The sequence below is a fragment of the Puma concolor genome, chromosome F2 (genome assembly GCF_028749965.1).
Source record: "Puma concolor isolate L17-30 chromosome F2, mPumCon1.1.hap2, whole genome shotgun sequence".
NCBI classification, from domain to species: Eukaryota; Metazoa; Chordata; class Mammalia; order Carnivora; family Felidae; genus Puma; species Puma concolor.
The window spans coordinates 33,843,887-33,870,165 of NC_141684.1; the positions used below are offsets into that span (position 1 = coordinate 33,843,887).

At 47.5% G+C, this 26,279-nt stretch overlaps 1 non-coding gene across 1 annotated transcript; it reads left to right on the forward strand.

The window, feature by feature from the left end:
- The first annotated feature begins 25,012 nt into the window (after window positions 1-25,012).
- Window positions 25,013-25,083, forward strand: TRNAC-ACA (transfer RNA cysteine (anticodon ACA)). Its single transcript has one exon. It is a non-coding gene; the product is annotated as a tRNA-Cys (tRNA).
- The last annotated feature ends 1,196 nt before the right edge of the window (window positions 25,084-26,279 follow it).

A 26,279-nucleotide genomic window follows, 5' to 3' on the forward strand; every position in this document is an offset into this window, starting at 1 on the left:
CTTTTCCCCCTGCCGAAGATAGTTGGCCCTGTAAGGCTGCGTCTCGATTCAGCAGGTTTTTCTCTCAAGCAAATCAGAAATCCCAGCTGTTTTGGCTTTTTTTTTCTAATATGCTTCGTGAGGCACCCTTCTCCTGGCTTCCTAAAAAATTAATAATGTGTATTTTGGATTCATATTTCCCTTCTCTCGTCTTCATTCTTGCACAGTGTGTTCCTAATACAGATATTTCTCTGACAGTAAGAAACAGATTTACGGACACATTAAAAGTTTAACATTGGGCGATACAAACTAATAACAATTAAATAAGATATACAGCTGCAATTTTGTCCTGTAAGAGGACATGTTTTCTTAATGAGCAACAGATTTAATATTATCCTCCTTATTTTTGTACTGAAAACAGCACATCACCAAAAGACACCAAAACTTTCTGCAGTGAGAGGATTGAGTGTATCCTCTCTTATTTTATAGTTTAAGCCACAGACCTGGGCTTGGGACCACATGTCCAGAAGCTGGTGTCCAGTCTGCCCTTCCTGTCATTGTTGAACGTGGCCTTGATTTCTTCCCCAATCTGTTTCTCATTTTCCCTACTTGAATATCAGTTCTGCCTGAGCTCCTTTCTGGTGTAGTTGGACGAGGAGAGTTTTAGCAAGCCCCTTAAGACGACCAGGACAGAAAGTGCCCAGTAAATGCAGCCCATTTCTTGTTTTTTTTTGTTTTTTTTTTTTGGCGGCCACAAAAAAAAAAAAAAAAAAAAAATGAGAACTTGAGAACTTCTATTCTCTGAAGGTCTTCAAGCAACAACTGGATGCCCCAAGTTCAAGGGAGGAATAGCGACAGGAGTGAGATTGCACTGCCTTCCCAGCACTGCTGTTTCCATGGCTCCTTTAGAAGTCTGCTGATTCCCTTCCTCTTCTGCAGAGGTATGATGTCCTGTTAAAGTTTCCTTGGACGGCCCCAATTCTTTCCTTTGAGGCGAATCTGGGAATCCAGATTTGGAGAAGTCAGTTGCTCCTTTCTTTCCCATAGACTTTGTCAAGCAGAGACCCAGATTCCTAAATTTCATTTTGAGAGCCAAAAGGAATCTTACAGATCAGGGCATCTTAAACTTGAGTCTATGATCACTGGGGCAGCCTTGTTACAATGCAGATTTTGGTCCTAAAGGTCTAGAATGGCACCTGAGACTTTGTCTTTCTGGCAAGTTCCCAGGTGGCTGATGCTGCTTATCTGAGGACAGGCACTGGGTAGCAAGCTCTTGAATTCCGCCCTGTCTGATAGCACTTTCTGTGACGAGGGAAATGTTCTGTATCTGTGCTGTCCAACACAGTCAGCACTAGCCATATGCGATGATTGAGCACTTGAAATAGAGCCAGTGTGACTGAGGAGTTGAATTTTTAACTTGATTTAATTTTAATAATTCAAATTTAAATAGTCCCGTGTCGCTGGTGTCATGGTACTGAAGGGCACAGCTCTAGATGATTGACACCTTGCCAGCTGATTTCCACAGATGAGGAAACAAAATCCAACGAGGCAAAGTGACTGGCTGAGGCTGTCCTGGCAATGGAGACAGAGCTGGGAGGGAGACCCCAGTTCTCCCTCACTTTTCCCATCACATCAGCGTCTCACTTCTGACTCTTTGCGAACTCTGTTTCAAAATCCTTACCGGTGTTCCTGGGTAATGGAGTTAAAATTTCCCACATGCCAAAAAAAAAGAAAAAGAAAAAGAAAAAAAAAATTTCCCATATACCAAGTTTGCCCTCAGGCACCCCAACATACATAAATAGAAAAGTGGACAAACTGTTGCTTGTGCCTCCCAGGCTTAGCAAAATAACAACAATAATAGGTTATGTCTCTCAATTTGTCCACCAAGTGCCTGGTCACTGTTTTTGCATCTGATGTACCTTATTTCTAATCTTCACGGCTCTAGATACTATAGATATTATTATAGCTATATATTTTAGATGAGTGAACTGAGGCTCAGAGAGGTTAAATAACTTGCCCAAGGTCACACAGCTGATAAGTGGAAGAACTGGAATTCTGACCCACATTTAAGCGCCACTGAGGGTTCAAGATGGGCAGCTTCCTAGACTCTCTTAAAACCGTCTTAAAGGAGTAGTTTCTTTTTTTTTTTTAACGTTTATCTTTAATTTTCAGAGAGAGAGAGAGAGAGAGACAGACAGAGCATGAGTGGGGGAGAGGCAGAGACAGAGGGAGACACAGAATCCGAAGCAGGCTCCAGGCTCTGAGCTGTCAGCACAGAGCCCGATGCAGGGCTCGAACTCACCAACTGTGAGGTCATGACCTGAGCCGAAGTCGGACGCTCAACCGACTGGGCCACCCAGGCACCCCAAGGAGTAGTTTCTAAATTTGTTTGAAATATATTCCCAGAACCCTAATCACGCATTCATCCAGGAATGTGGATTTCACAGTGCTGGTGTCAGCTCTCCTTGCACTGTCGTCTGCATCTGGTGGCCCCCACCCCCCTCTGCCAGCACATGCCCAGCGGACCCTCCAGAGCTGACTGGGGATCTCTTTTCCCCGGGCCGGCACTTTTGCTCAGCTGTGTCCTACTCCATGTTTTCCTTAGAGACTGTTCCAGCCAGCGTTAAGCTCAGGCTCACTCCTCCCCTGAACCAGCCCATTTGGTGTCAGGCCCATCCCGGTCTGAGGTCAAGGCCACAGGTCCATCGTTCTCTCCCAGGATCAGGGAGCTGAGAGGTATGTTCAGTGCAGGTGCCTACACTTTCTGTTGGGCTGGGGAGCGGCGGGGGGGGGGGGGGGGCACGTCGCAGGGTCGGGCTGTCATATGATGGAAAATCAGGGCAGTGTGGATAGCCCTCAGCATTGTAAATACTTACAAGGGTCAGACAAGCACTGTAAAGAATAAAGGAAATCAGGAGACACAGACACTTCTTGGGGTGAGGGGTATAGAGCAATGGGCAGTAGGTCTTGGGGGCCAGAGAGCCCAGGCCCCAGTTACAGTTATAGGTAAAGTAGCCTCCAAACCAACAGATTTTTTTCAAGCCTGTATGGAGTCCCAGTGTTGCCAAATTTTCTGCTGTTGTTTTTTTTTTTCCAAAAGAAGCCAGAAATCTAGACTCTTGGGGGTGACATCTCCTGATATGTGTATATATATATATGTGTGTGTGTGTGTGTGTGTGTATGTATATATATATATATATATATATGTATATATATATGTGTGTATATATATATATACACACATAAAAACTTTTTAAATACTCTAGCTGCTTTTCGGCCACTGACTGTCAGTTTGCGAGTCTTGGTCTTTGGGGAATCCTCACTGCTCCTTCTTCTCTGCTCTGCCTCCCTCCTTACCTTATTCTTCCTCCTCTCCTTCGTTTTATCCCCTGGGACATTTTAAAATCATGCTGTAGGCCAGTTTCCAGTCTCATGAATAAAGGTTTTTCTCTATGCCTTGGGAATATTTATTTTCCCCAAAGATCTCTAACTCTATTCCCTTCCCTCTGTCGGTGCTTACCCGACGGAGCCCCTCCCTCCCTCTCTCCATTGCTTCTTGTGGGAGCTGCTAAAAGGCTAACCTGATCCTTTTAACCTGCAATTTCTCTTTGTTTTGCCTCCATTATCGATAATGTTTATTGCCTGACTCAACATCCTTGTCTCCCCAGGACAGAGTACCTGCTTCTTGCTTTTACCAACAGCAATATCCCAAGAGCAATTACCGCTTTACTGCCTTCATCCCTAAACTACAGTTTGCGCCACACCCTGGGTGGGAAAACCACAGCTAGAGTCCACAGGAGAGCATCACTGAGGCCCCACCTCTCTTTCATGGGTTAAAGCAATTTTTGTGGGGCTGGGTGGGCGGGGACGAGGAAGGAAATAGGGCTGGTGATGAGGAGCCCCCGGTCCAAGCCGAGAGCCAGGCAGCCCATGCAGTTTGTGTAGCCAGCCTGAGCCCACACTTATCTGCTTTCACGCAGAGCTGAGCTGTTGCCATGGGAAACAGAAGGGCCAGGCTTCTCCATCAACCCCGCATAGCAAGCATGGGCTGTGAGGTGCATACACAGTGGCCCTGGCTGTTTTCCCCAGGGGGTGTCGAATGCCAGAGGCAGCAGCACAGGCCCCCAGTCCCCCACCTCGGAGCCCTGCTCATCCACTTCGTGGGGGAGTCAGGGGGCCAACATTCCTGAGCACCATTCTTTGAGCACACATCAACTCTGGAGCTGTACCGCATCCTTGCTTCACATACAAAGCCCAGGCAGCAGCCAGGACAAATGCAGCCATGACATAATGACTAGAGCCTCCTCCAAAGAAATGGCCTATCCTAGGAGCTTTCTAGATTGGGGGATATCGGAGATGCATTTCGCCAGTGCTGCTCTGGGGCTGACAGACAGAAGCCTCACTGTAAGTGCAGGAGAAATCAAGGTGGCGAGGTGACTTCCTTGTGGAAAGAGCTACAGATCAAGATCTAGGCAATTGTCCTGCTCCCCTCTTTCCCTACATGTGGAATGCTCGCCTTGTCTGACATCCCCAAATTTCCATTAAGTGAGATCAACTCATTCTGACCCTGCTCCCATGCAGAAGCCAACGGCTTATGCGTCACAAGCTCAGATGCATTCTGCAGACACCCTGGGGAAAAGGAAATCCAGACTAGTGATCCTTCTAGTCTTTCTGTGCTCCTCCAGCCGGCTTTGCTAACCCCCCGGGGGGAACCTATCTACCCACCAACCTCTCTCTCATCTTTAGGACTGAAAGGAAGTTGGGACAAAGGTTAAAGGTCATAGTGGAATAGGAAAATCGCATAGGGCAGGGAGATGGGAGACCTGTGGCCTCGCCTGCTTCCACCCAGGACGAGTTGTGTGACCTTGGGTAGGTCACTTCGCTTCTCAGGACCACAGCTCCCTTGGGCTAAATGAATTCTAACATTGCTGCTAGCCTGACAGTCTGAAATGGAAGGCACAAGAGAGCCGCAGAGCTGGCTCTGGGGGCTGGTGTTTTCCAGCCCAGCACCTGTAAATGGGACAAAGGAAGAATGGAGGATTTCTTGACTAACACTTCGTTCCTCCCTCCCTCCCGATCTCCCTTCCTTCCTTCCTTCCTTCCTTCCTTCCTTCCTTCCTTCCTTCCTCCCTCCCTTCCTTCCTTCCTAAATTCTTGGAAACTTATAATTTGTTTGGGAACATACTGTTCTCTCAGACTGCCAAAATCGCTCCAGCAGGCACAGAGGCCTCCTTTTGAGGTGGAGTGAATTCCTCATTCCTCTTAATCGTTCTTGCCTTGGGAAAGCCAGCAAATGCCTTCCTCCCTGGAAGCAACCTTCACACAAGAAAGAAAAGATTAATGAAAGCTACCAGGTAAACAGAAGAGCATTTAGGGAACAATTCAGTCTGTCATTGTGCGGGGCATTGTCAGTGAGGCCTGGCAGCCTTCCACGGCAGGTCCGGGCCGGCCCTGCTCCTCACCACCCCCCAGAGGCTCGGCCAACAGGGATCAATTCTTCAAAACCTGGGGAATGGGCAAATTTACCCAAGCTGCTCTAGTAAGAGGGTTATCATGCTGTGGTAGTCCCCAGATGAGGGTATTCGGATCCCTCCGGCCCGCATTAATAAAGACTTCTTTCTGGTATTTCTGTACACAGATAAACTCTCTGGGGCAGAGGGTGAGCTTAAAGTATCCTCTGGTCTCAATTGTATATTCCAATTTACTAATTTTTTTTTCATTAAAAAAAGCAATTCCAGGGGCACCTGGGTTGCTCCGTCAGTTAAGCGTCCGACTTCAGCTCAGGTCACGATCTCACGGTCCATGAGTTTGAGCCCCACGTCAGGCTCTGTGCTGACAGCTCAGAGCCTGGAGCCTGCTTCGGATTCTGTGTCTCCCTCTCTCTCTGCCCCTCCCCTACTCGTGCTCTCTCTCTCTCTCTCTCAAATATAAATAAACATTAAAAAAATTTTTCTTAAGCAATTCCAAGAACAAAATATTCTGAAAGTTTACTTACAGGTTCCTCTTAGGTTCTTCTCTAAGTGCGAAAATACCCTTCCCATGGACTCTGAGTTTTGATATACAATAGGAAAAAAGGAACCAGAAGTAACAAGAGGGTCACATCACCATGAATCAGCATCTTTATTTCCCCCACAAGGTGACTAAGTCATAATATTGACAAAGGGGATAATTGATGCAAAGGAACTCCATATTTCTTTCCCGTATTTTCCTCAGAATAGATGTTCCAGAAATCAATTCTAGCAAATAATGAAATAAGGCATTCTCAAACAACGGAGGGTGAGTTATGAAAATATGGAGGGTCATCTTCCTCTGTCCTCTTCTCCCTTTACTCTAATTCTCCCCACCCCAGGCCCAGCACAGGGACTAGTGACAAACTTCACCATCCACTCTACCATCCACAGTCCCAGAGGCATGAAGGGGCCATCTCTGCGTTGATGACCCAGGACAGGTGTAACTGTCTGTGTAATGCCTCTCAATCTTTCCATTTTGGAAATTTAGCTTCCAAAAGGATCAGCTTGTGTGGCTTGAGGGAGTTCAGGAAACCTCAAAACCTTTCTACAAAATTGTTTTTCACCTTTTGATCTAGACCCATAATATAACTGGAGAAGCTTTTACCTTAAAATTCAAGATTCCTGCCAAAATGTAGAAGGATTGATATAAACTGAAAAACATAAACTAAACAAGGATATGGATGGGTCACTGAAAACTCAGGTCAAATATCATGGTGAAAATACCCAAATGTATGATGCTTAGGAGACATAGCCATCCATCATGAACAACAGGGATTCCGTAAATGTGAGCAAATTAATATTACAAAAAAATCAGTGAGCATCACTGGACTGCATTGGAGAGAAATGGGTACTGGGGCAGGGAGCTGAGTTAGGAGGTAGGACCAGTGTATTATTAGTCAGGGTTGTCCAGAGAAATGGAATCAATACGGGGAGTGTGTGTGTGGAGAGAGAAAGAGGTTTATTTTAAGGAATTGACCCACATAGTTACGGGGGCTGACAAGTACAAAATCAGTAGGGTGAGCCAGCAGATGAGAGCCCCAGAGAAGAGGTGATGTTGCAACTTGAGTCCAAAGGTGAATTGTAGGTAGAATTCCTGTTTTCTTTGAGGACCTCATCCTTTTTCCCTTTTAAGGCCTTCAACTGATTGGATGAGGCCCATACACATTATAGAGGGTAATCCACTTTACTCAATATTTACTCACTTAAATGTTAATCTCCTCTAAAAAAAAATACCCTTATATCAACATCAGACCAACTATCTGGACACTAGCCAAACTGACCCAGAAAATTAACCATCACAACCAGATCTGAATTACGGAAAGGAAAGAAAGACAAAACAAAGAGTTTTGTTTGTTGTTTGTTTAGGCTGGAGAGAATGAATGGACAGAATTGGTATCTAGAGGAGAGAAAAGAAAGGAATCAGTGATGATCAAAAATTTCCACCTGAACCACAAAGAGCATGGAGGAATGTGGCGAGAAAAATATGATTCCACAAAGATGTCCGGATGGAAATATCCATCCTGTGAACAGCCAGGAATGTGGTCCCTGGCTTAGGAGAAGACATGAGGTATAGAGAGCTGAGAATTAGCCAGGCGAGTGCTTGCAACATAACAACCGGGGCATTTCTGTCTAATTGATTTGCAAGTTGAAGCTCTGAGGCCAAATGGATTTTCAGAGGGAGACAGTGTAAAGAGAGAAAGCAGAATGAGGGGATAGGTTTATGGTGTACTGGGCTGCAGAGTACCATCGTAAAACTCAAAGGGCTAGGGCTTCTGTTGACTCATCAAGCTCACAGAACACATTCAGACAATGCTTCAAGAACATAGCTGCCTCCAACGAGGCTGAGAAATAAGTCTTAACCTTGGGAAGGGTGGTGGGTAGCGAGGCTTCCAGACAGGGGAAAAACAAAATGGCACATGCAAATAAATGCATGGAGACAAATGACAGAGTTGCAAAAATCGGGATGTGACTGTAGTTAAGGAGGTTGGGGCAAGCAGGCACAAATGAAGGAGATAAGCCTGCCAGAATCATATCCTTAACAGACTTCATGTCAGGGAGCCGACTCAGTCCTGAAAGTGAAGGGGGCCATTGAGGCAAGATGCTTTCATTTGAATAAGAAGGTCTGGACTGTAGCATGGATGCCTGATGTGGATAATCCAGAAGCAACACTGGGGGCCCCAAGAAAGGGATGGGTCAGGGAATGGAGAACCAGAGGCAGTCTGGAGATCATGAATGCGGGAAGAAGAATGGAGCCCAGGAAATGGCCCTAGACTTTGGTGATTAGGAGGTCACTGTGCTCTTGGAAGAGTCATGTCACTAGAGGGCTGGGAGTGAGCCACAGGCAAGGACAGGAAGGGCAAGCCCACGGTTACTTTGTAGCAGTCTTGGGTGTGGAAATGGAGAGGGGAGTACATAACAGTTGAGAAGCAGTGGTTTTGGTTTTTGGAGAACAGAGAAAATGTAGATATCAACCTCACGAAGGAGAATGAAGACAGGAGCAGGTAAGATGAGGAGAAAAGAAGGAAAGCTGAGGATGGGCTCAATCCCCTTGGGGAAGGAGGAGAGGGGGCCTTCTGCTCTCATAGAAGGGAGGGGAGATGGGTTGTCAGCTTGTGGAAAGCACATCTGGGAGCAGCTGCCTGAAGAAGCACTGGGAAAAGGAAAGCAACGTGCCCCCAGCCCCCCAGGAGCCATTAAGGGGGAGCAGTGAGCCCCCCAGCAGTGCCCAAGCCTTGGAATGAGAGCAGCCAATTGGGTTCAGACGTTGGAGACGCCTAAAAGTGGGTGCCACTTAAGGTTGAGGGGCTGGAATGCTGACATTCAGCTGTTGCTGCAAGATTTCTTTCCTGGGCTTTCAGGGGACTCAGACAATGGGAAAGCTACGCTCAGCTGGGAACTTTAACCTGAATCAGCTCCAATGTTCCTTCATGACTTTGAAAGTCTGCAGTGAGTGGACTGAACAATTTGAGAGTCTCTGTACTCCTGAGATAGATAGCTTCAGAACAACAATGGTTGAGGGGGCCTGGTGTACAACAAACTTCCTACTCCAGGGCCTGGTGACCATGGGCATCTCTAGGATTCCACCTGAAGTGTCGGACAAGGAGCAGTCAGCCACTGCTGAAGCTCCTGTACGACCCTAGGGTCGGGAGCATCTAACATTCTTTCTCCTGCCATCTGGAATCTCTGCCCCAGAGGCAATTTTAGTGTTGATGAGTCAGGAAGCATGGGAAATATGAGGTTCACTTCAGACCTGTGATTCATCGAGCCCAGGAATCTCCGGAGAACAAGACAGGGAGTGGGTGTTTTGTGAGACTACAAGGCCTCGCCTAGACAAGTGTTGTCATTTTGTCCAGTTAGTGGTTTTTAGCCCCTTAAAAATGGCTGTAGTCTTTCCTGACCAACCCGTTAGAGGTAGTAATTTTCCTATGTTGAACGGACAATGAAAGAATTTTGTCCCACGAGTCCTGTTATGTGGTCCCTGCTCCAAAACTCTCCTTTTAATCTCAGAGTGATATTCCCGAGTGTTTCTCCGAGGTCATCCAAGTCCTATCCTTTACAATAAAGATCTGGATCATTCCTGCTATGTCAATATGGAAGTTTTGCAATGTTTCGCCCTCATTTCTGTACTGTAGCTGCTTCCCCACCTCCACCCGCAGGGTCCCCGATATGAGAGATAACAAATATCCCAATGGCTCAAGCCACTTTTTCTTTTGATAAGTTTTATCTTCTAGAGCAGTTGTAGGTTCAAAGAAAAACTGAAGAAGGTACAGGGACTTCTCATATACTCCCCGTCCCCATGCATGTACAACCACCCTCATTATCAACATTGCACACCAGAGCGGAAAATGTACCACAACAAGCCTGCATTGAGACATCATAGTCACCCGAAGTCCATAGTTTTTATTACGAATCACTCTTGCCGTCATATATTCACTGGGTTTGGACAGATGTGTAATGACTGGTGCCCACCGTTATAGGGGATATTCAGTCATGCAGAATAGTTCTATTGCCCTGAAAATCTTTGCATGCCTGCCTGTGGATCTCTCTCTCACCCTCACCTCCGCAACCACCGATCTTTTTATTGTCTCCGTGGTTTTACCTTTTCCAGAATGTCATATACTCGGAATCACAGTAAGTAGCCTTTTCAGATTGGCTTCCTTCACTTGGCAATAGGCACTTAAGTTTCTTACATCTCTTTTCAAGGTCCAGCCGCTTTTAAACACCACTTTATCAAGGTATCATGGACATATAACAAACAGCACATATTTAAAATGTATAATTTGATAAGCTCCAACATACGTGTATACTCCCCAAATCATCATCACAGCCAAGATAGTGAACATACCTATCTCCCCCAAAGTTCCCTGGGACACCATTGCACCCCTGCACACTCTCCCTCCCCACTCCACCCCATCCTCAGACCTCCTCTGTTCTGCTTTCTGTCACTGCAGATTAGTTTTTATTTTCTAGAAATGCATGGATGGACCCCTACAGCATGTATCGTGCTTTCTTTTTGGTCTGGCTCTTTTCATGCTGTGTAATTATTTTGATATTTATCCACATTGTTGCATGTACCATCCCTTTTCATTGCTGATTAGTGTTCCTACGTATGAACATACTGTCCATAAACCTCCTGGTGGAAATTTGGGTTGTTTCCACTTCGGGGCTATTAAAAATAAAACCACTATGAACATTTGAACATAAGTCTCTGTATGAGCATGGGATTTCATTTCTTTTATGAAAATACCTAGGAGTGGAATAACCATATCATATGGTAGGTGTATGACTAACTTTTAAGAAATAGCCAAAGATGGGGCGCCTGGGTGGCTCAGTCGGTTGAGCGTCCGACTTCAGCCCAGGTCATGATCTCACAGTTCGTGAGTTCGAGTCCCGTGTCGGGCTCTGTGCTGACAGCTCGGAGCCTGGAGCGTGCTTCGGATTCTGTGTCTCCCCCTCTCTCTGCCCCTCCCCCGCTCATGCTCACACTCTGTCTCTGTCAAAAATAAAGAAATTTAAAAAAAAATTAAAAAAAAAAAGAAATAGCCACAGTTTTCTAAAGTGATTGTGCACTTTCACATTGTTTTTAGCTGAGTGTGAGAATTCCAGTTTTCTAGGTCCTTGCCAGCACTTGGTATGGTCAGTCTATTTAATTTAACCCACTCTGATTGCTGTGCAGTGGTATTTCATTATGGTTTTAATTTGCATTTGACTAGGGACCAATGATGTGGAGCATCTTTTCATGTTCTAATTTGCCATCCATGTATCTTCTTTGGTGAAGTGCCTGTACTTGTCTCTTAATTCATTTTTAATACAATTGCCACAGTAATAGAATTTCTGTTAAAATATGTATCTTCTTTTATGAAACAATAATTCACATTCATTGTAGAACATCACCCTTCAAAGATAATTACCATTCAAAGATAATTCTCTGTCCATTTTATATACCTCAAATAATTTTCCACTTTGTAATTTGCATTCTAATTTGATTTTTAGGGTTTTTTTTTTTGCATACAGAAGTTTGTTGTTGTTTATTTTATTTTAGAGAGAGAGAGAGACTGTGTGTGAATGGGGGAGGGGGCAAAGAGAGAGAGAGAGAGAGAGAGAGAGAATCTTAAGCAGGCTCTACACTCAGCATGAAGCTCATCCTATGACCCTGGGATCATGCCCTGAGCCAAAATCAAGAGACACTCAACTGACTGAGCCACCCAGGCGCCCTATATACAGAAGTTTTTAAAATTGCAATCAGTCTTTGTCTTTGAAGAAAGAAAATTCAACTCCCCTTATAAGTTTTGTTTTGTTTGTGTGTATATGTGGTGCTTCCATTTAAATATTTAATCTGTCTAATATTTATTTGATAACTTATAAAATAAGAAACTATATTGATTTTCTAAAAATTTCTTTAATGTTTTTATACTTGAGAGAAAGAGAGAGACAGAGCACGAGCGGGGGAGGGGCAGAGAGAGAGGGAGACACAGAATCCGAAGCAGGCTTCAGGCTCTGAGCAGTCAGCACAGAGCGCAAGGGATTTGAACTCATGAGCTGGGAGATCGTGACCTGAGTCGGAGTCAGCCACCCAGGCACCCCAGGGAGATTTTCTACTGATGCTGTAACAACTGCAAACTCCGTCCGTAAACTCAGTGGCTTAAAAGAACACAAATGTATTCTCTTACAGCTCTGAAGGTCAGAAGTCTAAAATGGGTCTAACAGGTTTGGAATCCAGGTGTCAGCAGGGCTCTTTCTCTTTCCGGTTGCTCTAGGGAAGAATCTGTGTCCTTGCTTTTTGCAGCTGCCCACGTTCTTTGGCTAGTGTGCCCTTGATCTTCAAAGCCAGCCATTGCACCACTCTGACCTCCGCTTCCATTTTCACATCTCCGTCTGAATTTGACCCCCCTGCTTCCTCCTATAACCCTCGTGACTACATTGGACCCACTTGGATAAACCAGGCTCATTTTCCAGTCTCAAAATCCTGAATTTGATCACATGTGTTTGCCCTTAAAAGTACCACATTCACGGGTTGTGGGGATTAAGACATGGACAGGGGGTGAAAAGGGGTGCATTATAAATCTGTCTACCAAGGGATCTATTATTGCTTTTTAATGAAGCTCACCTATTAGCCCAATATTATTTATTAAATAATCAATCCATAATTACTCTACTGATCAGAAATGTCGGCTTCATCATACAAAAAATTCACGAGACGTATATTTATTTCCGAACTTTCTATTCTGTTCCTCTGGTCAGGAGAACACCCTTTTCAACATGCATCCTTGGTCCCCATTGCTACAGGTCACAGTTCAAACTCCTTCCCATGACTCTTGAGGCTTTCATGACCTGCTCCTGTCTCTCTTCTCAGCCTCACCGCTTACATGCCTGGCAGGCCTACCAGCCTCCAGCCAGGGGGCAGGGCAACCTCGTGACATGGTGACCTGCCAAACTGCAGGTGACACAACTGTGTAAGAGTACCACCTCCTGAAGAGACACTGAAGTGAAAATACGAGATCTAGGAGATGCACAATGGTAGGATGCTGCCTCACACTCTGTGAACAATAATGAGTGATATTTTAATGCCTCCAAGTTTCAGCCCAACAGATGTTTGTTGAGAACAAACGATGCACCAGATTCCAAGCTCGTCACCAGGGCTCTAGAAGGAATGGGCCACCGTCTCTAGCTTCGAGGCATTCCTAATCTGGTGGAGAGCTCAAATATGTAAAAGGAGAATGTTAGTACAGGCAGATAGCTGTTGTGACAGGGGCATGCTGTAGCTCACCCACCAGAGTTGCATTCCTGGATATCTTTCTGGATGTTTCCATTGTGTTAGTATTCATTGAGAATGACTATGTTATTTATTTTATCAAATAGCAGAATCTGTTAAAATTTTACCCCAGCATTTGACTGTGATGACCGTGTTTCAGCTGTCGTTGGTGAAATTACTGTAAACATCCTGAGCTCATACCAAGAGGCTGCCTGGTATTTGCTTCCTCAGCCACATGAGCTGTCTGATGGCATAATGTCCAGCAGCCAGGATAGGAAATGCTAGAATTCTTTTTCTAGTCATCACAGACGTCTCTGCCATTGACTGTCAAGCTGTGTGTTCTCGAGCGAGTCACTTAACTGCTCTGTCTTTTGGTTTTCATTTCCAAGATGGCAGGGTAAAATCAGATGACCTCTAGAGCCATTTCTATTATGCCAGCTCTCATCCATTCATGGTGGGAATGCAAAATGGCACAGCCACTTTGGAAGACAGTTTGGCAGTTTCTTACAGAACTAACATACTCTTACCATCAAATCCAGCAGCTGACATGCCAATATCCTTGGTATTTACCCAAAGGGGTTAAAAACTTGTGTCTCACAAACACCTGCACACAGATGTTCAAAGCAGCTCTTTTGATAATTGTCGAAACGTGAAGTGCATGTTACTAAGGGAAAGAAACCAATCTGATGTTTCCAACAATGTGACACTCTGAAAAAGGCAAAGCTATGGAGACAGTAAAAGGGTCAGTGGTTGCCAGGAGTTGAGGAGGAGAAGGCATGAACAGGCAGAGCACAGCGGATTTCCAGGGCAGTGAAACTACTTTGCGTGATACAGTATTGGTAGATACAGTTCATTATACATTTGTCCAAGTCCGTAGAAGGGACAACCCCAAGAATGAACCCTAATGTCAACTATGAACTTTGGTGATTATGATGTGTCAACGTAGGTTCCCTGATTGTAGTAAATGTTCCATTTTGGTGGGGGATGTTGATAGTGGAGGGGGGCAGTGCATGTGTGGGAGGCGGGCAGTATACGGAGACTTTCTGTACTTTCCATTCCATTTTGCTGTGAGCCTGAAACTGCTTTAAGAAATAAAACCTATTTTCAAAAATTTTATTAAACCATTATCCCCGTGACTGAAAAGTCTCAGTGACATCAAAAGTTATAGCATTTCCCAATATCTTCTCCCCACACCCATAAGACTTATAATCTCGAACCTTACTGATCCTAAGAACGTGGGCTCTGTACATAGTGGGATAATCCCAGAAATTCTTCTTAATTTCAGGTGGAGGCAATGATGCGCCCAACCCCATGGTATGGGCACCCAACTCGCAGAAGGTTGGGATTCCAGTGTGTGAAGCTGCCAGACTGAGATGGGCCAGGGACCCTGCCAAACAGCAGGCCATGTAAGGTCGGCCCCGGGGTCCACCACCCCGTCTCTGGTTATTCTCCAGCAAGAACCAGCTTGCTCCCCAGCCCTGGAAATTTACTCCAGACCAGCAGATCTAGGTACAAAGTGGAAAGATCAGTTAGAGAGAACACGGAACTTTTAAAATAAATGCATAAAACAGGAGAGAAGAAAAGAATTTGCCTCTTGAGGTTAATGCATAATTTACTACCGTGTCTTTGTACCATGGGGCTATAAATAGAAATGAGGCAGTTCTTTATAGACTCAAATGGAATGATCTCTAAGAAATACTAACTGGAAAAAGAGATAAGAAGCAGAATGATATACATATAAAAAGGAGTAAAAGACTCTATGGGTATATTATTTTATCTGTATCATTGTTTCTGGAAGGCTACACAACAAGCTAATTAACTGTGGCTGCCCCTGAGGAGGGACGGGGGTGACTGCAGGACAAAGACTGAGGAGGGGTAGTGTTTTGTTTTTTTTTTTTTTTAGACAGATTTGGGGGTTTTTTGTTTTTAATATGAAATTTTTTGTCAAATTGGTTTCCATACAACACCTAGTGCTCATCCCAACAGGTGGAGGAGGGGTAGATTTTACTGCATTCCTTTGGTATATTCTGAATGTTGAATTGCACGCACTTTGCCTCTTCAAAAAATAAATAACATAACTGCCCCTACAATAATAAAAGAATAATGATATTAAATTCTAACTTAGTATATTTTATAATTTTCTAAATATATTAAAGTTGTATGTGAATTTTATGGATATATTTATGTAAGCATTAAGCCAATCATTTACTACAATATAAATATTGGGAAACTAGTAAGTAAATAACGCAGATAGATCCGCATTTCAAAGCGTTTCAAGCCATTTACTCACTGTGTGGTCTTGAACGAGTGAGGTATCCTTTTTGAGCCTCCATTTTGCTTTGAGCTCAGTGTCCTTTATTATTGCAAACGGGGCTGGGTAGGGAGAGGTGGGTGAACTGTCACGGGCTGTCACGGTGCATAGGGAGCAAGCTGTTGGTGTGTACATCAGCTCTGGGATCCGCCACCAGGTGGCAGGGGGTGAGGGGCGCACAGGGAAACTGTCAAGGAGCAGAGCAAGGGCGCTCCTCGGGCCAGTAAAAGTCCTTGGGACGCCAGTCCCTCCCTTTGCGTAAGTTCTGGCTCCAAAGCAGAGGCAGCTTTGTGAGTCTGGCCCAAAAGCCTGAAGCACTCATCTGCTCCGGGGCTTTCTTCGTCCCTGGTCTCATCTTGGTCTCTGTTCCTCTTGGCCGTCAACCGGATAAACACTCTGAATTTACACAGCCCCAGATGCTTGCCCAGGCCCAGTCCCTCATGGCTTCTTGGCTCAGGCCAGCCGCTGAGAAGCCAGAAGGGCTGCCTGGCAAACTTCTCTTCCCTGTCAGGCGCTTCCCGCCAGCCTCAGTGCTTTCCCCGAAGTTCTTCAATCTCAAGGAGAAGAGGGGTCATGAATCAACTGTGGGTCAGGAGACAGGGAAGTGGCTTCTGCTTCCCCTAGTTTTGTTGTGGGTAAAACTGAGGCACCAAAAGCCTGAGTCACAAGCTCAGGGCAGGGAGGCTGGGCCACAGGGGCATGGCCTGCGGGCCTCCCTCCTCTCATATCTTCCTTGCTCTTAAAAGGGGACCCATTTTTCATCTGGTCTCTGTAGGTGTCCCCCACCACCCCACAACACAGTTATTCACTTGAAACCATTAAATTATTATTCTTTTAACAAATAAGCAGAAAGAAAAGTGGAAATGTCTTCATTTCATTGTTCCTTCTCTGTGGGCATCACTGGCTCACTCAGGCGGGCCTTCCTTAGTGCCTTGAATAGAGCCAGAGTTAGGAGAAATATTACTTCAGCTCTCAAGCTGGAAAAAGATTTCACCAGGAGGCACGGAATCTGGAAAACTGCTAATAAATTGTTACCACCTGCTATTAAAAGGATCGATAAGATAAGGCAAGAAATGACTGATGGGAGGGAGTTGAGCTTTGAGTACTAATGGGGGAACTGGCGCCTGACAGCTCAGAATGGTCTCTGGCCTGGGGCAGCACACGCCCATTCACCTCCTTCAGCAGAACCCTGGGCAGCTTCATTCACTGCCTTGGAGATCAGTAGTTATTGAGGGTGCTTATGAATAATTAAATCAAAGGGCAAGTGGGGGAGTTCAGGCATCAGGGAGATTTCCTGATTTATTATGTCTGTAGGACTGGGAGGGCACCAACACGCCTCCTCGATGAGTTTGTTTGTGATGCACTCACCAGGCAGAATTGGGGTAGCGGGTGCTGGCTGGTTCAGCCTCCACTGCGGCCCTGCCCAGCTGCCCCGCATGCCTGCCCAGCTCAGCAGTCTTGTTCCCGGAGACCTTCCCTCCCTTTGTAGGTGGCAGCATGGGCCTCACAGCCAGATGGACGCTTGTTGGACCAGGCTCGTCTGTGGGACCAGCCTCTCTTCCAGCCGGCAGACCTCCCAAAATCTAGGAGGATGAATCCATGTAGCCAGCGGCCAGATCTTTTGGCCACACACATCTCTGTCCATCTTCTCACTGTTCTCTTCTGGTTGTCAAGTGAACCACAGAGAAGGCTGCGGTGGGATTCCAAGGTGCCCCGGGAGCCTCGTTAGCTAAAAGTCCTGCCTCATTCTTCTACAGGATGCCCAGTCCTCAGAACCTCCAGAAGGCCTGGAGCAGACCGCATCTTTCTGCCAGCAGATGGGTGGACCAGTGCAGGGAATCGGTTCCCCCCACAAAGGGCAAGGCCCTGGAGCAATGGACATGAGCGGGCTGCAAAGTGGGAGGCGGGAGCTGCACAGGGTTGGTGGGCAGGACACTCTGGGATCCGGGCTTTTCCCGAGGATGTGCCCTCTGTAAGCAAAATGGCAACACAGGCAAGTCATTTGTGCCTCTTTTCCTATCTCCTCTTCCCTTTCTTTCTCAAATGACCCTCAATGCCCCTCTCTTCCGCTCAGGGGAACCCTGAAGTTCGTAGCCATCCTTTTCAGGCGCTGCCTAGGCTCAGGGTGGCTTTCTCCTGTCTTTCCCAGACTCGGGCAGGCCCAGCGTCTTTCAGCAGGGCCTCACGGCCAGCCAGCCTCATGCTCACCAGCAGCACCGGTGTCAGGGGCTTAACAGTGGACCATTTAGCAAGCAGCTGAGGAGGACTGAACGTGTGTGGTGTTCTGGATGGCGGGCACCCCTGTGATATCACTCAATCACACGATGACAGTTGGCGGGGAGACCACTCTCCCTACTGCGGCGGGAGCATCCTGAGAGTATCCCCTGCACAGGGTTACACAGTGCCCGCATTCTGGACCCCAGATCTGGTCCCAAAGCTAGTCTCTGTCCTCGACACCTCACCACGCCCCTCTTCTGTAGGGGCCTCGGGAAAATGGATCTCTTAACTCCAGAACGGCAGGGGAATGATATCGGGGTCCACATCCTTGACATCTGCCAAGACTGGCAGGCAAGGATTGCAGGAACGACAGGACCCAAGGAGACCGTGGCTGGGAAGTGAGTGCCACCAAAGACTGGAAGCTTCTCACATCAACCTGGGACTGCCTCGTCTGCCAGGAAAAACACTGGTGTACCTTCGATCTAGGGAAGTTCAGCCTAAAACAGACGACAGAGCCAGAGCCTGAACAGAGGAAGAATCACTGGCAAAGGCTGTGGCCTCTTTGATGGGAGAGTCCGGGCCATGAAAGGCACTAGGAGGAGGTTTGGGTGGCAAGTTCCAGACATGGAGTTCTGTCTACTCCACAGCCCGGGCCCAGCCTTCAGGAGACCCGAACTCCGGGGGTTCACCAGACACTGCCCAGCTTGTCAGAGGCCAAGTGTGTCCCAGAGCCCTGGAATGCCCAACAGCCACTACCTTGGGCAGCTGGCAATGTGCCACAGAGCAAGTTAAGAAAACGCAGAGGACTGTGAGAGACCACAATGTGACTCCAGCCGGGGACCTAATTGGGTGGGGGACAGAATCTTCATCTGAACATGCCCTGAAGCAGGGCCACCTAAGAAGCCAGCAGGGCGCAGATTATGGTTTGCTCCTGGGGGTCCCTCGTCGGTGGGCAGGGGCACAGATCTGGGAAGTGTTGGGTCCTACAAGGGTCAAACTGGTGGCTGAGCATTTGAGCAAGAGGCCCTGTCATCCACACTTGGCCTGAAGGTGGCAGCTCATCCTGCGTCTGGAGAGGGCTGGGAATTTCCTTCTCTGAAGCCTTTTAAAGTAGGCCAGCTTCTCCTTTCTGGAACGTCTCCCACCTTTGGTGGTTATCAAAGAGCCTCACTTCTGTCTTCAGAGATTTGTTGGCAGAATCATCCATTCCACTCACCACCGCACAGCCTGGAATGGCACAGAGCAGCCCCTGGCAAAAGGGCCATCGCCCCACGGGGCCTGAGAAGCAAGTGTGTCCTTGGGAGTCAAGCCCACATGGGTATGAGTCCCTGCAATGCCACTCGCTACTCGAGTGGGCTCGGCCGGGTGACTGAACCCCTCTGAGGATGAGAGTCAGAATTCCCATGATTTCCTTCCTGCCTGTCTGCCCTCCTCAAACAAGGCATATTCCAGGCAGGAGTCACCAGGTCAGGCGGTTTGGAGGGAGGATGGAAGAGACGGAAGCACGCGTTGGTCCGACAGAACCCGATAGGTGGGTACCAGTCAGCATCTGGCGGACTAGGCAGGGATGGCCAGCAGCTCCACACCCTGTGCCACTGAGATGCAGTGCGCACCCTGCTGGTCATACTGGGAACTGCAGCTCCAGAGTCTGCATCCAGACCTGAGCAGGAGGTGCTAATAACAGCAATAAAGATTACAGCCATCACTTTCTGATGCTGACTGTGTACCCTGCACTCTTCCGGGCAATTGATATCTATTCACTCATCTCAGGTTGACAATGGCCCTGTACTGCTGGTACCCAATTTTATAGATAAGGAAACCGAGGCACGGGGAGGTTGAAGAAATTGCCCAAGATTGCATAGCGGGTACGCAGCAGTTCCGAGATCCAAACCCAAGATAATCTGGCTCAACGCTAGAGAGTGCTTTCAAAAAGGCTAAACTGAGGTGTCTCCTAAAGCTGTAGTCAGCCCTGCTGTTGACAGAGGATGGGCGCAGAATCATGAAGGAGTAGGTTTCAGGGACCAGTGTCTGTTTCTTGCACAGAGCACAGGGCTCTGTTGTTTGGCCACCAGTGTAGAGTGGACATTCTGGAGCCCAGGTGACAGCCAGCAGAGCTAAAGGGCTGCCTACCTCTGGGGCTGAGGGAGAGGAGATGAAGCCATGGAGAACTCATTCCTAGGGTGTCAAGGTCCTCCTGAGTCCCTTCCTTCGACACCTAAGTTCTGTAATTCTGCTCCAATCCCTGAAATGGAGCAGCACAGGCCCCTGACAAAACAGCAAATTCTTCCCCAGGGAGAATAATAGCAGAATTAGAATAACTAATGCCTAACACCAAGGTGGGAGCTACATAAACATTAGAACGGAAATTAAGTTGGAGAAGAGACAGCATGAATGGATTTTGGGGACTGGCTTGTTTTCAGTCCATAGACTGCCTTTCAAAGAGAAAATTCAACCCTAACCATAAAGCAAATGTTCAAGGGAAAAGGAATTCTGTTTTCCCACTGGTAGCCTGGATGTTCCAGGCTGGGCCTGCCGCTGAAGTTCCCATCAGTCCCAGAACCTGGTGCCATGGCCGGTATGTTCCTGGCTACCCTCGGCAGACCCTGTGGGTGGGAGGGTGACAAGGGTGTTATTTCTCCATAACTAACCTTCAGCAAAGGGTCTGTGCATGCGAAGCGCTCAGGGTGGGGGTGGGAGCAGCCATAAGGCGTCGCTGAAACTATTAGAGCCACTAATTGCTGCCTGGGATGATCTAAGCTCTAACTGAGGCTTTTATGAACCTGCAGAATTCCCAGGGAGCCCACAAGGCTGCAGCTTCCCAGCGTCTTCCTGCAAAGAAGCAGCAGCCATTGCGCTAATCACAATGTTCTCAGCCTGCTGTCCTTCCCTCCCCCACCCCGGTTCAGTTCCCACCGACTCACAGCCTAATTATTCCTGGGGCGGGGGGCGGGGGGGTGCATGCAGAGGTTGGACTCTCATAATTATATTAAGGGCTTTTGACAGCATCAACCTTTCTGTCTTCTATTTCTGTCTTGTTGAAATTCTACTGTGCCACACTAATGGCTGAAATAAATGTGAGGGGAAGGATCCATCAACCCTTTCTGGAAACAGGGGAGACAGCAGAGTGTGTTGTATGCCCAGTACTTGCATCCAGAGGGAAATTTATGTTTTGTTCTCTTGGCTAATAGGAAAACTGCCCAGACTTAGGTGTGTGTGTATGGGGGTGGGGGGAATCTATGCTATCTTACTTAGAGTTAAATTTATGGCATTCAGTTTTATGCCAATCATGTATTTACGCCAAATCATAAGGCCCAAAGGGGTCTCCAGAAGGTATCCAACTTCCTCCCCTTCCTATCTTATAGGCTGTCTCTCTCTTTGCACGCTTGCTCTTGTCTTGACCTGACCCATGGTAGTTTGCCCTGTTGGATAAAAAGATTTGCACTGGCAACGTCAAGGCCACTGGCCCGGTCCTTCAACTGGCATGTTGGCCAATGTACATCCTGACTTTTCCTTACCCAGCCACTTGCTTCTCTAACCTCAAGGGGAGTTAACAATGTAAGAGCAGGGCTTCTGCGGAGAGTAGTGGGTTGGAGGCAAGATGGTCTTCTCTGTGATGAAAGGTCAAGAAAAGCACCATGAACACGCACCTGCTCTCGCTGAAGATGCTAACAATGACTCACATTATCAATTATATACCATATGCCAGGTCCTGAGTTATGCATATAACATGGCTTGTCTAACTTACACCTTGTAATAATGCTATGAACTAAGCATTGTTAGCCCATTTTGTAGATGGAGAAGTAGAGGCATAGAGAGTTTAAGTAACTTAACCAGTGTCCTTATAGAGAGCAAGTTTCATGATTGGAATTGTGTTCATAACTGAGATTTGAACCCAGGCACTCTGAACTCGTGGCTCCCACATTAAATTGGCGGTGATACACCCAAAGACTGGAGAGAGAGAGAGTGACGGTGCAAGAAGCATGTCAAGCAGAGTCACGGTATCCCCACAGTTCTTGGAATTCCCTGGGAAGTGTCTCTTGGGGTCTCCAACTTTGACTTCCACAATCCTCAGCTGCTCTCCCCTCCATCCTTCCCAGGAAGATTTCCCCCGGTGTTTGATGGGCTTTAGACGGGTCACAGAGAGGAAACCCCAGGCCTTGAGAACTCTGTTCTTTGAAAGTCTGCCAATTTTAGTTCACCTTCTATGCCTGCCCAGTGATCTGCCCTTCACGCATTTCAGTTTGGGGGAATGAAACGCCATATTCACATGCGTCTAGTTATTCCCCAAATTTCATAATTATATCCAAGAGCTTCACTCCAGGTAAGAGCACGAATTCATATCTCAGTACTTACTAGTCAGTAGATGCAACGTGACCAGGCATCACAAGGTTACCGCTTCATTCTCACCTCTTAGGACCTGTGTCAAGTCAAGAATGTGCTGGGCTGCAAGTGACAGAAAATCAGATTCACAGGGGCTTCACAAAGGGAGGTATTTGGTGCACATCCCAAGAAGTCTTTAGTCCTATTGGCCCAGTGACATCAGGGCCGGCTGCTCTTGGCCTTTCAGACAAGGCTGCAAGATGGTCGGTGTTAAGACACATGGCCCCATCATACCGAAGAGAAGGCGGGAGAAGGTGAAGTAATAGCGGCCTTTTCTTCATCAGAAAGAGCAAGGACCTTCCTAGAAGCTCCCGATGGACTTCTGCTGACGTCCCACTGATACGAACCGTGTCCTGTGACCAGAGGAGGGGGTGAGAAAGACAGCAGCTGCCCTTTATAACGGAAGTACCAAGGATAAGGGAGTGGGGCCGTCTTCCGAGTCAATCAACGAGTGGCATCTGCCAGAAGAGCTATTCCTCCAACGCGGTCTAGAGCCTAGAGCCAGGATCGCCACCCAGACGTTGCCACTTGCGAGCTATGCAATCACAGCACAGTCACTTCGTCTAGGTAGCCTTCGCTTCCTCCTGTGTCAAGTGGAGATGGTCACGCCTCCTCAATAAAGTTGTTCCGAGAGTTGAACACTGCCGTGAACGTGAGCACACCATCCTGGTGCCGGGCACATGCTATCGCAACTGGGCCCCCATCAAACTAACAGGGACAGATGGCAGGGCTCGGACACAGGCTGGCCTTCCCCATATGCCTTGTCCTTTTCCTGCCAGTCTTCGAGCTCTCCCGCCTGCCATGTGGGGCACCGCAGGCTTGAGGAGCTCCTCTGAGGACAGTTGGAAAACCACCGGACGGGGTAATGGAGCACACCGGTTCAGAGCAGGGGCCTCACAGCCACACAGCCTGGGTCTGACTTCTTACAGCCGTGGCCTATGCTCGAGTTACTGGAGTTCCCAGAGCCCTCGCTTCCTAACGTGGGGATAACACTGGTGCCAACGTCATCGGGTCGGTATGAAAATGAATGCACAGCACCGGTAAAAACACAGGGTCAGACCTATAACAAGAGTTTGACGAAGGGTAGCTAGTATTCTTACCATTACCAGACATGTGGGCTGGACTGCCCGGTGCCGGGCCGCTTTGGGGCGTTAATGCCAGTCCCAGCCTTGCCGAACTGGAACAAGGTTTAGCAGAAAGAGTCGGCCCGAGTTTTCGTCCCAGCTCTGTCCAGTTTGGCTGCCCTTTACTTCTTTGGGCCTGAATTAATTTGCTTGCACGATGAAGATACAGCCTTCCCTGCCAGCTACTTGAGAGGACGGGAGAGAACACTGGAGAAGCACCAAGCACAGAGGCAGGTGCAGAGGAAGTACTCGGTGCACAGTATCTCAGCACCGGAGCGTTAATCAAGGCTGCTGGGCTGTGATGGGCATGGCTCGAGGCACAGAGGTGCTTAATATCTCTTCTGAAAGACAGCTTAGAGATTTCTTTGCAATTCTTTGACAGGGCGCCTGCTCTATGAAACCTGACAACACAACAGCTTCTGGAACTCTGCCACAGTCTTGGGCCAGTTAAGCAAAGAGAAATGGCCCACAGGCGGTCCCGTGGGGTCCACTGGGGCCCATGCTGGCGTGAGAAGGGAGGTCAAGGCTGTCAAGGGTCACTGGTGGGCACCCCAGCTCTGAAGCACCAGCAACTCACTTTACAATTCTTCCTGCACCTTGGTCAGAAGGGGAGGCAAGCAAGGAAGAGATCTTTTTTTTTTTTTTTTTTTTTTTAATTTTTTTTTTTTCAACGTTTATTTATTTTGGGGACAGAGAGAGACAGAGCATGAACGGGGGAGGGGCAGAGAGAGAGGGAGACACAGAATCGGAAACAGGCTCCAGGCTCCGAGCCATCAGCCCAGAGCCTGACGCGGGGCTCGAACTCCCGGACCGCGAGATCGTGACCTGGCTGAAGTCGGACGCTTAACCGACTGCGCCACCCAGGCGCCCCCTGGCAAGGAAGAGATCTTAACGATTTCTGTGCACATCTCTTCCTATACACAGAGGAACTTTGTTCTGGGGGTCCAGGATCCCTCACCATTGTTCATGGGGATTTGAGGGAGAAAACGATGGTGAGAAGCAGATGAGAAGCAGAGCCTTCCTCCATAGAGAGGGAAATAGCAGCATCATTGCAGAAGGTTCTGCTAGGAGTCCAGACATGCTCTGCATCTTGTCGGAGCCGGCACCAGAGGAACAAGGAGCTGCCGGGCCAGGGACCGAGACGCACGTCTTCTTTCCAGGATACAGAGGTTCAAGCTGATGCTCTTTTATGCCACCTCCTAGAAGCATTATTTCTCAATTGGCCAACAGTTCAAATAGGCCCGGCTTCAGCAGTAGTTAAAACAGGCATCGGGAGGGTGCATGGCACTTATACATGCCATGCACACTAGGAGGAGTTACCAAAGACCTTCCACCCGTATTTTCCCGTCCCATGCCCACAGGAGTCTGTTGGGATGAAAACTGGAGAAATGAAAGAACTGAGGCACAGTGTTCCTAAAGTCATGAAAAGGAAATTGCTCAAACCCGGTCCTGGGACTCAGGGCCCATTAGTAAGCCATTTTGCTTACCCAGTAGCACATTTTGCATGTGTAAGTCACTTTGCTGGTGCTGGTTTCCTCATCAGGGGGTGACAATGAGCACAGAGTCTGGATTCAGACCTGCGGCCCTGCTCGCTCTGTGCCCTTGACATGTGACAGAGTCTGCTGTTCTGCCATCGCAATGGGGACAGCACCTCGCGCACAGCAGTGCTGCTAGGCACGAACAGGTGCCCCATCAATGGTCTTATTGCTGTTATTGTTAATAATAATATGCTCTGGGAGCCCGGTTGGCTCAATTGGTTGAGCGTCTGACTACAGCTCAGGTTTGTGGGTTCGAGCCCCGCGTCGGGCTCTGTGCCAACAGCTCAGAGCCTGGACCTGCTTCACATTCTGTGTCACCCTCTCTCTCTGCCCCTCCCTTGCTCTCTCTCTCTCTATCTCAAAAATAAATAAACATCAAAAAAATTTTAATAATAATATTCTCTAGTTTGGTCTTATTTAACAGTCCGGCTGTAACAACAGAGATGACCCTCGTTATGTATTTATGTAAATTGGTCTCCTTGAACATTGGATGGTAACTTAATTTGAATGCAAGCTCCAAGGTTCAGGGACTCTCATAATCCTCTGTGGCAAACCTCTCCCCTCTCCCTTTTCCTCGTCTTCACGGCACCCACCTTGTACATCTTTTTAATTGGCCTCCAATTAGGTTGTACGTAGAAACTATGGAGGGACATGTGTATTCATGCCGTGGGTACAGATACCCACAAAGAAAACCCACAAGAAGCTAGGCAAATTCGATTCTAACAACTTTTGAGTACAGAAAATGAAGAAAGGGCTGGAAAGACTAGACCCGGTGGCTTTGACTACACCTTCTGCTTTGGCCTGGATATTTTGTCTTCAGGCAAAACCAGCAAACAGGGCTGGCTGAATCTCTGCCCCTCTTGGGTTCTGCAGCTGTGGCCTACAAAAAGGAAATGACTTATCCAACAGCCCTCCTCCCCACTGTCCTACTGCAAGAAAAATCGGCAGGCATCCGTTTAAGTAGAAGGAGAGAAGATAAGCAAAAGCGAAGAAGTTCCTCTTTCAAGTGTATGATGTCATGTACAGCTCCTAGCAAATCAAAACCAGGTCTTTGGAAGAAACCTTGTTCCCGCACAGATGGTCCTGCCTGACAGTCCCAGCCAGCCTTTGCGAGAAGTATTGAGACAATCCCAAAGTAGCAGAGACTTTCCGTCAAGGTGAGTAAAAGGTTGTGTTTAAAGGGCAAAGGATGCTTTAAACCTGAACATCCGTACTCAAATCATTGGATCCCTTGGCCTTTCTTTTTCTCTTCTTTTAGATTCATTTTTCTAAGATCTACAGCGATTTTCTCAAAAGAGAACTTCTTGAAACACTTTATATTATTCATGGTAATGGAGCGATGATTTTTTTTTTATAAATCGAATCAACCATTTTGCATTATACCCATCGCTCTTCCCTCCAGACAGGTCGCTGTGGGACAGGCTCAGAGACAGTCGGCCCCATGAGGAGCCATCTTTGGCCCAGGAT